Source organism: Drosophila elegans, unplaced genomic scaffold, assembly GCF_018152505.1.
Source record: "Drosophila elegans isolate 14027-0461.03 unplaced genomic scaffold, ASM1815250v1 contig_149, whole genome shotgun sequence".
NCBI classification, from domain to species: Eukaryota; Metazoa; Arthropoda; class Insecta; order Diptera; family Drosophilidae; genus Drosophila; species Drosophila elegans.
Window position 1 is genome coordinate 13433920 of NW_024545513.1, and position 14692 is coordinate 13448611.

The following is a 14692-nucleotide window of genomic DNA, read 5'->3' on the forward strand; positions in this document are numbered from 1 at the left end:
GTCCACCGATGCCACGGCATGGACATGCATTCATTTTGAATGGTTTCGCGGAATGTCGACGGTGGTCGCAGTGGATCAGGTGGACATGAATGCAGATTGGTTGTCCCAAGGTGAAAGGAACCGGAGAAACCGAGAAAACCGAGAAAACTGTTGAAATCGACACACAGGACGAAGGGTATCCGGAAAGTTGAGTGGAATGGGAGTGGCAATGGGAGTGGCAATGAATGGGTTAATGGGCTAATGGGTTAATAGGTGAATGTCACAGCGGGGATATATAGCATGAATTATCCTATTTATGTGCGAGCGCTCAATTCAGTTCAATCCATTGTTTAACTGATTAAACGTAAATACCTGAATTTAATAGTTTACCACTTTATTTCATCATTTGTAGATAATATAAAATAAGCGATCAAGAAATGAGAAGCTTACAGCGGATTAATCACGTAAATGTGTTGCCTTTATTTGGTAATTGTATTTTAAATCAATCAGCATTTCGATATATTGCCCCTGGCTGATTCGCTTTAATTTCATGCCTCAGCGCAACGCGATGGACATTGCAAAGCTGTCTAGAAGTTAAATTGAATTTCCGTCAAATTAATTTCGTATTTGTTAATATCTGAGCAACAATTTACAATGTTTTGGATTATTTTTGGTATGCTTAAGGTATTAAGATATGGATATTTTGCAATGTATTTAAATGGGACATCTTTGTGCCAGGACAGCCATTCAATATTAATAAGGACGCATATTTAAACAGGGAATGAATAGCATTAATGGTCGCCCACTTGATGAATACCTTTACTTTTGACCTTATCAAAGCTGGGCTCATTACATTTCAGCTGCACTGAAAGGACCCAGCAGCGCAGGTCCTGCTTTGAGTTGGGGCAATACGTTTAATAACCACAAGCATCTTGGTGATTATGATTATGCCACTGCTGTTTCCCTGACTTTTCCATCCATTCATACAGCCTCGACCACAGCACTCCATCTCATTTTTTTTTTCTTATTTTTGCCAGGAAAACTAGCTGGTGGCTCGTTGCTCGCTGCTCGCTGCTCATTGCTCATTGCTGATTCATTTTCTTTCATTTTGCCGTGCACGAGAAAATTTCGTTTCAATTTGTAAAACGTTCGTCTTTGTGAGGGCGACGTCGTCATCGTCGCAGTCGTTGTGGTTAAATTTCATATTTTTTAAGGGCAGTCGAAACTGTTGCCACCGCTCAACGGCATGACAGCTGTTGCCGGACTTTTCCAGCTCACCCCGTTTCGAGTTGCACCGCCATGAACAAATGAAAAGCAATTTACGCCGCTGAAGGTATAAAACGGGGGTGGGGCAGCCAAAAGGAGGGGGGGAAAAAATGCTACCCGTGCGGAACAGGAAGGGCGGGAAAAATGGCGGGAAAATGGCGAGAGGCGATGGCCAAGTGAATCAAGGTACAGAAATCGCTCAAAAGCATTCAGCAACCGCCATTCATGCGAATGACCAACACCAGATGCCCCGCCGTCGCCGTTGCCGCGACCCCTGACCCCTGACCCCTTGCCCCCGGAACGCTGGATGTTAACCCTTGCCTCTGGCTGTCCCTCATTTTCATTTTCATTTTCCGACTGCCGCCGCTTCTGCTTTTCTGCTTCTGATTCTGGTTCTGCTCTTGTTGTTGTTTATAACATTCTAAGTTGCTTTAATGGACGGCGAAATCAACATTTTTGAATATTAAAATGAGGATTCTTTGAGCGACAGCGGCGGTCGTGGAAAAAGGGTTGCGGGTGGCACAGGGGCGTGGCACTGTGGCTCTGTGGCTCAGCCATAAATAAGAACATTTTCTTAGCGATTTTGAGCCCGCAGAAAAACTTTGCCGCCACATTCGCTGAAGCGAGTACGTCTTCTTGGCTTTTTTAAGTGGGTGGTGCTGGTTGGTGGTGCTGGTGGTGCGAAGGGCAAAAAGGATGTGGCACGAAGGAAAGGTTCGCGGTTGTGCACCTTTTGTTGGCCTGCCCCGGAATTTATATTTTATTTCACATTTCGCCGCTGCCATTTTAATATACAATATTATGTCTTGCCCTGTTTGGCGTGAATTTCCTTTTCTTTCAGCAAAAGAGGGTTAAAGAAAAGGCGGAAATGGCAGCAACAACAAAAGCAGTGACACGTTTTCGAAATTTTTCACCCTGCAAATGTATGTAAATGAAAATAAGTTTTGTTCGGGCACAAGTAGATAATGTTGTTTGGAGCAGTTGGACTTCGTCGCTATAAATCGAATGAGAAAAGTTAATTTCTCCTGCTTGGCAGCTCGAATTATTGGCGACTTATGTCTATCTCTAGTTGTTATTCATGGGTTGACCTGAAGGACACACAATTATTGATTTTATGGGACAAGAGGTTCCAGAGCCAGTAATCCCATGTGACCGACCTCCCATTTTTTGCTTTTTGCCATCGTACACCCAAGAAATAATAGTTATAAATTTACCAAAAAGTGTATAAAATGTTTACTTACTTGTTTAAATAATAGTTTGTAACTTTTTGTTCTTATTTGTCGAACTAATTGTATTGCTTAAGCAACATTTTTGAACTAAGAGATTAGTTTTAGGAAAACTGAGGTCGCTGAAAACAATTTAGATTTACTCTTGGAAAAAATAGGTCCTAGTTCGACAATTACGATTAATATGATAAATATTCATTTTTGAATTTTAAATATTAATAGTGAAATAATGTAAAATGATTATTTTATCGTATTGGAACGCAATATGTTATGCATTTGAATCCTTATCTAAGCCTGATTGTTTTCTCTGAGTGTACCTTTCTTTTTGCTTGTCTGTGCTAAAGGCAAGCATCATCGTATCCCTATCAACTATGCTACTTATGCTGCTTGAACAGCTTTTCTAGATGTTCTCTGTCATATTTGCTGCAAAATGCTCGCTTATTCTGCTTGGTCATGCGGCAGTTAAAGCTGGGACACCCCACCCCCCACCACCCCCCATTTTCCAGCTTTTCCCCATACCTTCAAGTGGCATTCTGCGAGAGTCCTGTCATCTTTTACGCATTCATTTGCGACGCCTTTTAGTTGGTCCAGCGCGTGTCCTGTTGCCGAGGCATCGTATTTCCCATTTCCACGGCACACTGCCGCAAAGATTGTGGAAAGGTCCTCGCATATTTTGCATTTGGGCAACCAAAAACCCCTAAATATATAAGTACCTCAGAAAATTAAATTAAATTAAATTAAATTGAATCCATACAAGTTAAATAAAATTGTAAGTTATTCGTAAACTAAGAAAGACCTCTATATAAATATAATGTAAAGTATCTGCGAATAAAAGGTCGATGCATTTTAAGTGTATAAAAATAGCTCACAGACAAGAAATGAGACTAACTTGTTCTTAGAATTAATTCGAAAAAGAAAATATTATTTAAAACAACATGTTCTTTTATTTTGTCTTTTATGTATATCAAATTTACCCATTTAAAGAACATTTTGAATTGAAACAGTTAACATGTTTGTTTAAGGATAATAGATATATACACCAATAAAATGAGTTTTACACCAATGTGCTCCGTTGGTAACCGAATCTGGGGCAAGGGAATCCTACTCAAGAACTGGACAGCCACGCCCACACCCTTCGTGGCTTGTTACCGCCCCCATCCTCGGTCAACCTTCTTTTCCCCGCCGCCACCGCCACCGCCACCGCCAGCGTTTCATTTCATTTCGTTCCATTTTGTTTTAATAAATTAAAATGTCAACTTGATAAATGAAGGTTTCGTGGCGGCATTTTTGAAGTCGCATCCGCATCCCATGCTCGTTGGCAAAAGAAAAAAAGTTGACGCACACACACGCACCACACACAAACACACACACACACACACACACACAGCTACATTTTGGGGGACCGCTGGTCAGCAAGGAAAATTAAGATTGTCCCTTTTGTGCGGCAGTCCCAAGTCCATTGCGGCACTAAATTATGTTGTTGTTAGTTTCACTTCATCTGCGGTCCGAATGCGAAAGAGATGGGCATACATAGACCAGAAAGAGATGGGCCTACATGGCGCCGAAGGAGAGGGGGATATAAAATGCCAGGAGGATTGCCCTGCGGTCGTCTAAGTGGTTATGAGTTAATTTTATTTATTTATTTACATTTTATTGTTATCATTTATTTCACTTTTTCTTCGCTTCCGGTAAGTGTGCATTGCATATGTGGACTTTACAACAAATCCGGCCATTTTCATGGAGCGTTATTGCCCCGGGCCCTAAAGATGTCCGGCACAACCCAAATGCCATAAATTTGTTCTAAAAAACGAAACCGAAACAGAAACCGAAACCGAAAAGACATTTCCGCCTCTCATTAAATTTGTCTACGCATTCATTTGTCAGCAAGTCGTAAAAAAGGGACCCGACACGAATTTTATTTTCAGGCCCTGTCCCTTTTTTTATTTTTTTATTGTTTCCCAGCGCCTCCATCCATTTGCCTTTGGTATCCGGACACCTGTTTCTGTTTCTATTTCTGTTTCTGTTTCTTCCTCAGTTTCATTTTCAGTTTCTTCAGTTTGCAGCTCGGGGCTTATCAGTCAGTCAATGCCAGGCATCAATTCATCCATCTGGGCCTCGTTGTCTCGTTGTGTCATTGGCTCATTGCGGGAATCTAGCCGAGGAGAGGGCCAAGGACATCGTAATGTGGATTGATAGATACAAAGGGAATGACAAATTATAAGGAAAAATGCCAGAGACAACGGCAAAGCCATCTTGAGAGTGGAGGACATCGATTCCTAATCAGCGGCGAAGGCCTAACTTAAATGGGCTTAAAGCAGGCGATTAAAGCCAACTCAGCTGCAGATTTTTCACTCTTTTGAGGTCCTGCAATTAAAAGCTGCAGAACATAAATAAAATGTGAGAAATTAGAAATGATATATTTGTGATTAATATTCCATTTGAGTCCAGCCAACCGTTTTGTGTCCCACTTTGTTGATTGAAAGTTGCAGTATTTTCCGTATGCACGGCCCAATCAAGCGCAGCTTAAATTTAAAATCGAAGAAATGATTATTTCCTTTGTACGAATTTTGTGCTTTTGGTTGGCCAAACTTTTTGGATTTCTCGTTGGGGGACAATGTCCGAGTATCGGTGGCTGGTGGTGGTTGTGACGTCCCGTTGTCCTGGCCGTTGTTAATTTTCCTTTGGCAGGTCTTTGACTTTGGGGCACAAAAGGAACTCCCCAAAGCGAAGCGCGGCGAAGGGGTGAAGGGGTGAAGGGGTGAAGGGGTGAAGGGAGTGGGCTCAGACATTGACCCACCTGAATGACCCCTGGGAGCTGTCAGGAAACATTTGCCGCTCTGCCAAGTCCCCCATTGCTTCCCCTTCAGTGCCAAATGCTTGCATTAATTGTTAAAAAACAAGTACGAAAAGAAGACACAAACGATCGCTGGGGAATGTGGCGTTTTTCGTTTGTTTTTCGTTTGTTTTTGTATATTTCGCCAGTGCAACAAATCAACAAGCTTGACTTTAAATAAAGGCACCGCCAATGCACTTGGATGAGCTCAGTGGAAGGAGTCGTTGCTGGAGTCAACTGGCAGTTTAGCCATCGCCCATCCAAGTTTGTGTATTAAATTAAAACGCTCAGCGCCAAACTTTCCTCGGCACACACACACACAGACACACACCCGTTCACACGCTCATGCCCACAGCCAACGTGGCGTATGCGCAATGTGCGAGGAAAAGGAAGTGGAAATGCAAGGGAAGGATACAAAACCAGACCAGGACCACCTTGGGAGGACAACTTTTGCACCTTCGCTGGTACTTTCAGCGTAAATCGTTTTCAGCCAGTGCCCACTCTTTACCCTTTGCTTGTTCACTGCGGAAAAATTTTACACTTTAGCAAAAAACGTACATAGTTTGATGGAGTATTCACTGTTTGGCAGGCTGTTTAATATGTATACTTGTTCACTTTGCTACCGCATTCATATCCGGTCATAACTGTTCAAATTTATTGCAAATTTTAATTAAACTCCTAAAGTCTATGGCCCAGTTCTTTTCTGCCAGTGTTGAGGTCCTTTTCGCATGGCAACTGTTATTAGCCGAAGCTCGAGAGCCAGGAGCTCTAGAGAATCAGAGGAAGGTGGAGGAGATGGAGAAGGAGAAGGAGGGCGCTGAACAGAAGCAGCTGCTGCTCCTTTGGTGCTTGTGCGGCGTCTCTGAAGTGCAACTGCAACTGCAGCCTACATCGAGGCGCAGAAGAGCCGAAGTCCCAAAACAAAACTTTTTCTTGCCACGCGGTTAGTTGATGTTGGAAAAAAGAAGGGGGCTGGGAAAGCCGGCAATCTCAAGTGCTGGAGCAAGTCGTAGCCGAAAAACTGGAAACAGGAAACTCCAAAGGAAAAGCGAAGGCAAAAGACAACAAATAGCTGGAAGATTGTCTGCGTTATATGTTAAATGTGAAACCTGTCGGTGGGTGGGTGCCAAAATGGGAAATCAAAGGGGAGCCGAGCAGCTGAACCATTTCCCATTTATTTATTTCTCTTTAAATTGTTCGATTAACGGCAAAGTTCGGCTACGGAAATCGACTATAATGGATCAGCAAACAAGATAGATATGAATTTTAAATTGCTGTGGAATTCATTAATATTCTACAGTTTACGTCGTTCTATGTAGGTCATCCACTGTATTAAGAAATCATTTTCTTGTATATATAACGTTTAAATCTTACTATTTTCTTATGTGCGATGGTGGAATCTAATTTATATTCAAAACAGTTTGTTGCAAAATAAACACATTGAAGAAACCAAGTCTTGAAATTATCCTACCTCAAGTCAAAGAATGTTAAGGTGGATTATTCGCTTCAAAAATTAATTAAATCTTATAAAAATGTTTCTAAAAATAAAATGTGTTCTCAGATGATTTGTTACCGAATAATTGTCATTAAATTTTCAACTAAATTTTGTTTTGGTCCAATTTTGCTTTGCTTGTATAAAATACAGTATTAAATTAATAATTCATGTGTGGACGGGCATCTTTCATTTCGGCCAAATGTAAAAAATAAAAACACACACACATACACAACGACATGAAAGGCCAACAAAATATCAATTTTATGAAAATCAAACACACAAAAATAACGCAATTAGCGGCTTGGATGGGGCAATCATAAATTGTTCCCGCCATGTGTGCGAGTGGCTGTTTGTTGTGTGAGTGTGTGTGTGTGTGTGTGTGTGTGTGTGTGCGGGTTGCTTTATGAGTTTTTCGTTTTAATTTCCTCTTGTTAATGGGAAAAGCTCACTCACATAATAAATATGAATTTGATACGAAAAATGCAATTAAAATGTATGGAAAAGCGTCAGAGAAAAGCCAAGACCAAGAACGAACGCACCCACACAAGGACACAAAGAAAAGTGTGTTCGTATGTGTGTGTGCCTGTATGTGTATGTATGTGTGTGTGTACGAAAGCCATTCATGCAAAACATCAAAAGCTGGCGCTCTTCGCGCATTTGCAATTTTTCATAGCATACTTCTCCGGGTTCGTCGGGCCTAAGAAAGTTGCAAGAATTTTTCAATCGAAATACAAATGAAATTATACCTACGCGGGGATGGATGGTCTTTTGCTTGGTTGGTTGGATGGCTGGATTGGTTGGGATGTTGGCCTACGGAGAGTGCCGCTTTAAGTGAGTTTTCGTTCATTAGCAGCCACCCAGTGGGGCGGACCAAGCCAAACAAGTGACAGCAGCAGAACAAGCCTTCATATATATAGTCTTGCGAAATGGGGGCGAAAGAATGGAGGAGTGGCAGGAAGCCGGGGAAATGCCAAGAAAAATAAAGCGAAATTGTTGCCACTTCAAAAGCAATGCAAAAACCGCCGCTGGGTCCAACAAAAATAAGAGAAACGCACCACCCACAGAAACAAAAAAATACCAGTAAAGATATCGCCACACAGGACCAAAGCCGGAAAGTCCCTTCAATTACAATTATCCAAAGCATTCAGGTGTTATTTGACCCAATTTTTTTTTTGACAACAACTGAAAAGGCATTCTATATTGTAAGATTATTAATTTGTAGAGACACTACGACATTAAATTTATTGCAATATCTTTCTTTGCAGATGAATTATAAGCTTAAACCAAAGAATTAAACAATAAATGTAAATGTAGGCAATGCACTTTTCCAGCCGAATTTTGCCCCTATATTGCTGATACAGATAATCTGCAAACAGCCAGGGTATTGAAAAAGTATTGAAATGTGTGTAGTTGTTGGCAAAACCTGTGCTTGACTTTGACTTTAATTCAACGCCCTGGAAATTTCCTGGCGAAATGTGGCGGGCCCTCCAGCAACGTATTTTTTCCACCTTTCTTCACCTTTCTCCACTTCCGGTCTGTCTGTCCATCGCCTGGCTGTGTGCATAACCATTTGGCGACGAAGCAACAGCCTAGGAAGGTCGGCATTTCTTTCACCCAGTTTTGTGCCCCAAATTCCGCTTTTTTTTGCCATTTCCCTGCTTTTAACGCCTCTTTTTCCCCAATCTTGATGGCTGTGACCTTTGCACATGCGATTTCCTTATTTTTGCCATTATGTGATCTGCTGGCGGGGGAAACAGAAGTCGTCGCTGGTTGACAAGTTGAGCTCAGCGCCTCCTTGGTCGCCCCCTTTTACCACGCCCCCGACAACCACCCTTCTTTGCGCTCACGACAGGAAGGCATCGAAGAAAGCCACTTCCGACTTTTCGCAACCGCTCTCCTTTTTGCTTCTTCGGTGGATTGTGCCCAAAGTGCAAACGGAAATGGGAGGGGCTAAAAGGGGGAGGTTGGGTGTGAGGGTAGTGCACAACAAAAAGGGGAAAAAGAGGGGGCTACACGCCATGCAACATTAAAGGCCCAACCGCATTGTTAAGCTCTGTTGTTGCTACCATTTTTATTAGCCACAATCAATCCGCTTAAGCAGAACGGCAGAGAATGATAAAAAGGGGGAAAAAACGCAAAATAACTTTTTTAAAAAAAAGTATAAAGAATAAAGAACAAAAAAAAAGAATGAAAGGAAGGGGAATGCAAGAAAGTAAGGAGACAGAACAACAAGTGAGGACGAAAATAAAAACTAGCAAGAAATAAAATAAACGAGCAGGAACTTTATAGTCGGCTATGAGATGCCGCTTACTCAGTTCTTTAAGCGCTAGATAAAATTATTTCATATGTCGTAATTAATAAATGGAGAAAGTACAATTTATTTTAAATTTGTACTTAAAAATTAATAGGTAGGTAGATAGATTTTTATAGACCACTTTGCCATCCAGATCATTAATTTATTAATCTGGAAGAAACCCTTGAATATTTGTATTAAACACATATCCATTGTTCGTTAGATTTTTTAAATACATTATTTCAAACAAAAAGAATATTTCATGTCGAGTAAGAATAATATCATTTAAAGTAACATAAAGTCAATTTAATATATAACAACAAGAAAATTATTACTTATAGTTTACTTAAATATGAATCATAAATCAGGACTACACGTGTTTTAAATAGTCGAAAACGTGTTTTCTTTTTACCTGTTACATACTTTTCAACGAACCCAATTCACCATTTTACTCCATGAGTAAGGGGTATAAATATAAGAAAAATAACAAAAGCGAGAGTAAGAACGGACAAAAATAGGATAAAGAAAGTTTAAAAGAGCACCCATATTGAAGGGCTGATGTCTGCTTTCAGCGGTTCCTGTTGATTACAATGTCGCCTTACAAAACGGAACCCATCTTTTTTTCGCTTCCTCCTTACAAAATCACAACAATGGACCAACGGAAACTCGAGGGGAAAATGAATGAAAACGTTGTACAAATGGTGGAAATCTGATGCAACAATATAGCGGTGTAAGTTGGTAATCAGTAATCCGTAATCAGTAATCAGTAATCAATGAGCTTCCGCGAAAAGGTTCAGCAAAAATGATGATGTTCGACCTCAAAGCTTTCGAATTTTTCGCAGATCAAAAAACACTTAATATTATAGCTTTTTGACTTTTTACATGGATTTATTGTTGAATTCATACAGGATTTTTTTTTTTTTAATTTTGGTGGACTAAACAAAACGATCAGGGCTTGAAATATGTGGGGGCTATAGTGTTTGGGGACTTAACAGTAAGTTGACTGGATGCAACTCCACCTGAACTTCGTGTCCGATTTCTCTACGCACAATTTGGCAGCACTTTCTGCCCGTTGGACCCTTAACTTGGCCCTAACCGGATTGCAAATTCAGTGAGCTGTCCATCGACGCACCTCTCCCAGAAGCCCTGGCCATCAATTCAACACTTTGCCCTCGAACTCATCCCGTTGCCCATTGAAATTGTTGCGGGTGGAACGGCGATGCCGCATTGAACACCAAATGGCCATTATGTGCTGAGCAGGGCCACTTGATTTGTGGGTTCTGCTTCGGTTCCAGCTCCTGTTCCTGTTTCTGTTTCTGTTCCTGTTTCTGTTCCTGGAAAAACGTGATCCGTGATTTACATGTGTTTAACCTTCACCCACCCACCCACTTCTTCCCAAGAGTTCCGGAATGGAAGCCCAACTTTTGCCTGGGGAAGCGATTAATTTCCAATGACTGCAAGACAAGGTGTGAGCACAATTAGCTCCGTTTTTATTCACCAAGATTGCTGTCGGGATTTATGTGAGAATTTGGGCGAAAACGATATATGCTAAGTCTATTTTGCTCAAACTATTGCAAAAAAAATATAAGCCCATAATATACCCCTTACTCGTAGAGCGATATGATATAGTGAATTTGTATAAATAGCTGGGAAGTTGAAATAAATAAAAATATCCAATATATAACTGAATTTTATATAAGGTTTTTTTTCACTGCCCCCCCCCCTTTCATTTAAAGCATTTATATTTGCTGTTTGCATGCATTTAGCTTCGTTAGTCTGAGCGGCTTTTCCCCGCTTTTCCAGCTGCCATTTGCAATTTTCCGTTCGCCATTCGCTGGCTGACAGACTCTTCCTTTTCGCCGCCTCGTATCAGTGTTTCTGTGTGCGAGTGTGCGAGTGTTTAATTGTCGCAGTGCGACCCACCCAACTGCCAGTCCGTTCCGAAAGCTCCCCCATCGCAACCTCATTTTTGGCCATTTTTCAAAAGGGTGTACGCGCGCAACGTAAATCGCCAAAAATTGTCCCAACAACAGCGTTGTGTCGTCGACTTTCAATGAAATTTCGCCGGGCATTTTTGTGCCGCTGCAAAAGAAGATCATTGAAGTTTTTGTTGTCCCCACAGGATGACGCTCTTCTATACCCTGTAGTCAGTTGGGCATTTGCCTCTGAGCAGGGTATTATCTGGCCGGGTGCCGGAATTCCCGGAATGCAGCTATACCCTTGAGTCAGGGGACGGGTATTAAAAGTTGCCCAACAAGTTTGGCCTGGCAAAAAGGATCAGGACAAATGTTTTCCGCTGCTTCGCTGATAAAAACAGCATGTATGCATGCACACAGAAAACAATTCAATTTGTTCAGTTAGGAAATTACCGTCTAGGCGAATTAGTTAAATTAATTGCTTATAATTTTTTGGACTACAGGATGAAGCTACAGAAAGCACTGGGCGTTGAAATAATTCCTAAATGAGTTTAAATGTGAAGTCCTGAATTCCAATCGAAAGTCTACGTTTCACGTTTCAATGCTTTATTTTTAGAATTCTTTCTAAATGATTTCCCCAATAATTATTAAAAATAGTTATTAACTATTTAAAAGCTAAGCAATATTTTAGTTCATAATTTTATTGCAGAACACTCTAATTGTTAATAAATTGTGAATCGATTGCAATAATGAACTTGAGTGCGCTGAAACTTTACTAAGACTTTTTTCCAGTGTACCTGTTCATATGTGTGTTTTGGCATCTCGAGAAAATATGGCGCAATAAAGTTTTGCGCTCCTGCGACATGAGCGCATATTTGAAGGCTCCTGTTGAGTTTCTGTGTGCCTTACGCATATGCAGATTCATTGGGTGTGTGGGCTGGGCTGTGGAGAAAGTGGCTTCCAAAGAGGTTGGGTGCAAAGGAAATGCCCCACAGAAAGATTCTATCGCTGTCAAAATTTGTAATTTAAAAATGGGCCTGGAGCCTTTTTCAGTCAGCATCTAGTGCAGAACTTTGAAAGGTAAACGGTGCGCTCAAAACGTTCTTAAAGTGAAATCTTTAATCTTTCAATGAAATGTATGGCTTAAATGTATCAGGGAACTCCAAATACCATCCTCAGCAAGTCATTAAATTACCAAATAAAGTCATGGATTGTTATATCTTCCGTTTTTCAGACATTTGATTATTTCTATCCAAATATACACATAAATTTCTTTCTACCTACACATCAACCAGAATAGATAAATATTTCAAAAAAATACAGAAATAAATATTTTGTAGCAGCAAACGTTTAAGATTTGAATCCAACTTGGTTCCCAAAATCAAATAAACCCTTTAGTAATGCATTCGTTGCGCTCGACTGATTCAATTTGCTTTTCAATTTGTTGATTTCCGCAATGTTTTTTAGTTTTCTTTGGCTTTTGCTCGCCTTGGCGCCGTTTTCAATCAGGACTGGCTTGTCAGTGTTGATTTTGGCCAACGCCACACCCCATCCTCACACAGATACGCACCCACACGCTCACACTCCCGCCGGCCAGCCTATACACATGCATTGGTGTGCGCACATCGGCCAAACAAAAGGCGACATCGATGGCTAATTTGTAGCAACCGAGCAAAATCAACATTGGCGAACAACAAAGACCTCAACAGGTGACTGTGCTGGGCACAAGCTCCCTATAAATGAATTTTCAATTGGCCACACGGGGAAGAACAGTTCTCGAAATGCAGCTCAAAATTGCTACAATACATTGGAAAATATATTGTCTAATTTAAACTATATGATTATTATATAAAAGCGGTATTTAAATCTTTAAAACTCAGCAAAAAAGGAGCTGGTTTCTACTTAAAATATAAAAGGTTAGTACACTGACAAGGATAAGGAAAAAAATAGAATGGTACGCACACAAATCAAGGAAAAAAATATTTTTTAGTTTTTTTTTAATAATATAGATACTCAGTTTAGCCCATGAGTATACTTTGTTTTCGTTTCCAACGCTAAACATTTGTAATATTTAATAGTTTGATTTAAAATATATATTCTAGATTACAAACCTATTTCTTAATGGCGCATATCATTTAATAACTTAGATGCCATTCACTAGAATCGAATTTACGCAATGATAATTGTTGAAAGAATTTGAAATTTTTTAATTTTCTTTATTATAAAATATGTATCCTCTTGATCGAGCGTAACAGGAATAATACTTTCGTATTAACAATAGCTTATTTCCGTCTGATTCCTTAGCCACTTGAGGCGCAGCGTCAGCCGCTTGACATGATAACAAAGCTCGAGTGCGCCGGGATTACCTCGATTTCTTTTGTTTTTCGCCCGCCGAAACTTCACTATTCCGCATCTCCGCATTTTCCTCATTTTCCGCACTTTCCGCATCCCGAAGGCAGATGGCATTAGAGCACAGCTAATAAAAGCTACAAATAATCGTGCATTTATTACGCTTATTCCGTGCACCAAAACACACACATGCTGCCGTTATTTATTTAATGCGCACAATTTTAGTCTTTGGCACTCAGCAAAAAACTAGAGGCTTTTCTTAATATTCTACTGTTTCTAAAAACAAACAAATACAAAAAGTTTACTTTAATTTAATTAATATATGTGTATAATACATACTTTAATGCCTTAATATATGAAACTAATTTGGATGAATTTCTATGATTTCTAGAGATGTCACCATTATACAGTTATATATTATTATTTATAATATAATTTTTTGCCAGTGTAAGTGCCCCATTTTTTTTTTTTTTTGCTGTTGGTTTTTCCTTTTTGGCTTCTCTCTGAATTTGATCATTATTATTGTTATTACTATTATTACGCGTCGGCCTAATTCGCACAGATTCCGCTGCTCAAGGAGTGGCTCCTCAGGATGCCCCATTTCCACCTGCAATCCCGATGCCATTGCCCATTGCCCAATCCGATTCCGATTCCTATTCCGATTCCTATTCCGATACCAGCCCCGATTTCCCTTCCGGCTTTGGGTCCACGGGCAGAGGGCCTCGCGTATTTCGCCTGCGGTTTGCCCTCTAATAAGCTAAGAGGCATCCTAATGCCCTTAAGTCGATAATTAGGGGCATTGTTGTGGCCGACCCATGAAGGATTCGCCGGCCAATGTTATTGCAATGGGACTGAATGGCTGATGGACTATTTCGACCACGAGGCGCAGGCGTTTAAATGACTTTTTAAGGCTGAATAGAAATAGTCATGGAATTTCATGCATTTGACATGGGAATTGAACAGCTTTTTTGTCTTACATTTTTAGATCCAACATGATCAAATACAAATAGTTGTATCAACAATTTAGTCCAAACAAACAAGATTACCTTAAATCATGGGCTAGAATTTCAAGATCTTCACTCGGTGTTACAATTTGTTAAGCAATTATTATTTTTTTTGATATTATTAAATAACAAAATTTAAAAAAAGAATAACAAATTTAACATATTATTCATTTAGTTATTTAATAACAAGAGATTTATGCCCTACCGCAGAATCATTTACTTTTTTATCGGAACACATTTTCTAAGAAGAAAATTCTGATTTAACCAAATACAATACATCTTTGTATTTTAATTTTGTTATTTAATTAAATCCGAATTATAAAAACTATTT

General features: G+C 40.0%; 1 protein-coding gene across 1 annotated transcript in view; it reads left to right on the forward strand.

Annotated features, from left to right (window-relative positions):
- LOC108140862 (chaoptin) overlaps positions 1–14692 on the forward strand; it is a 169526-nt gene that overhangs the window by 64562 nt on the left and 90272 nt on the right.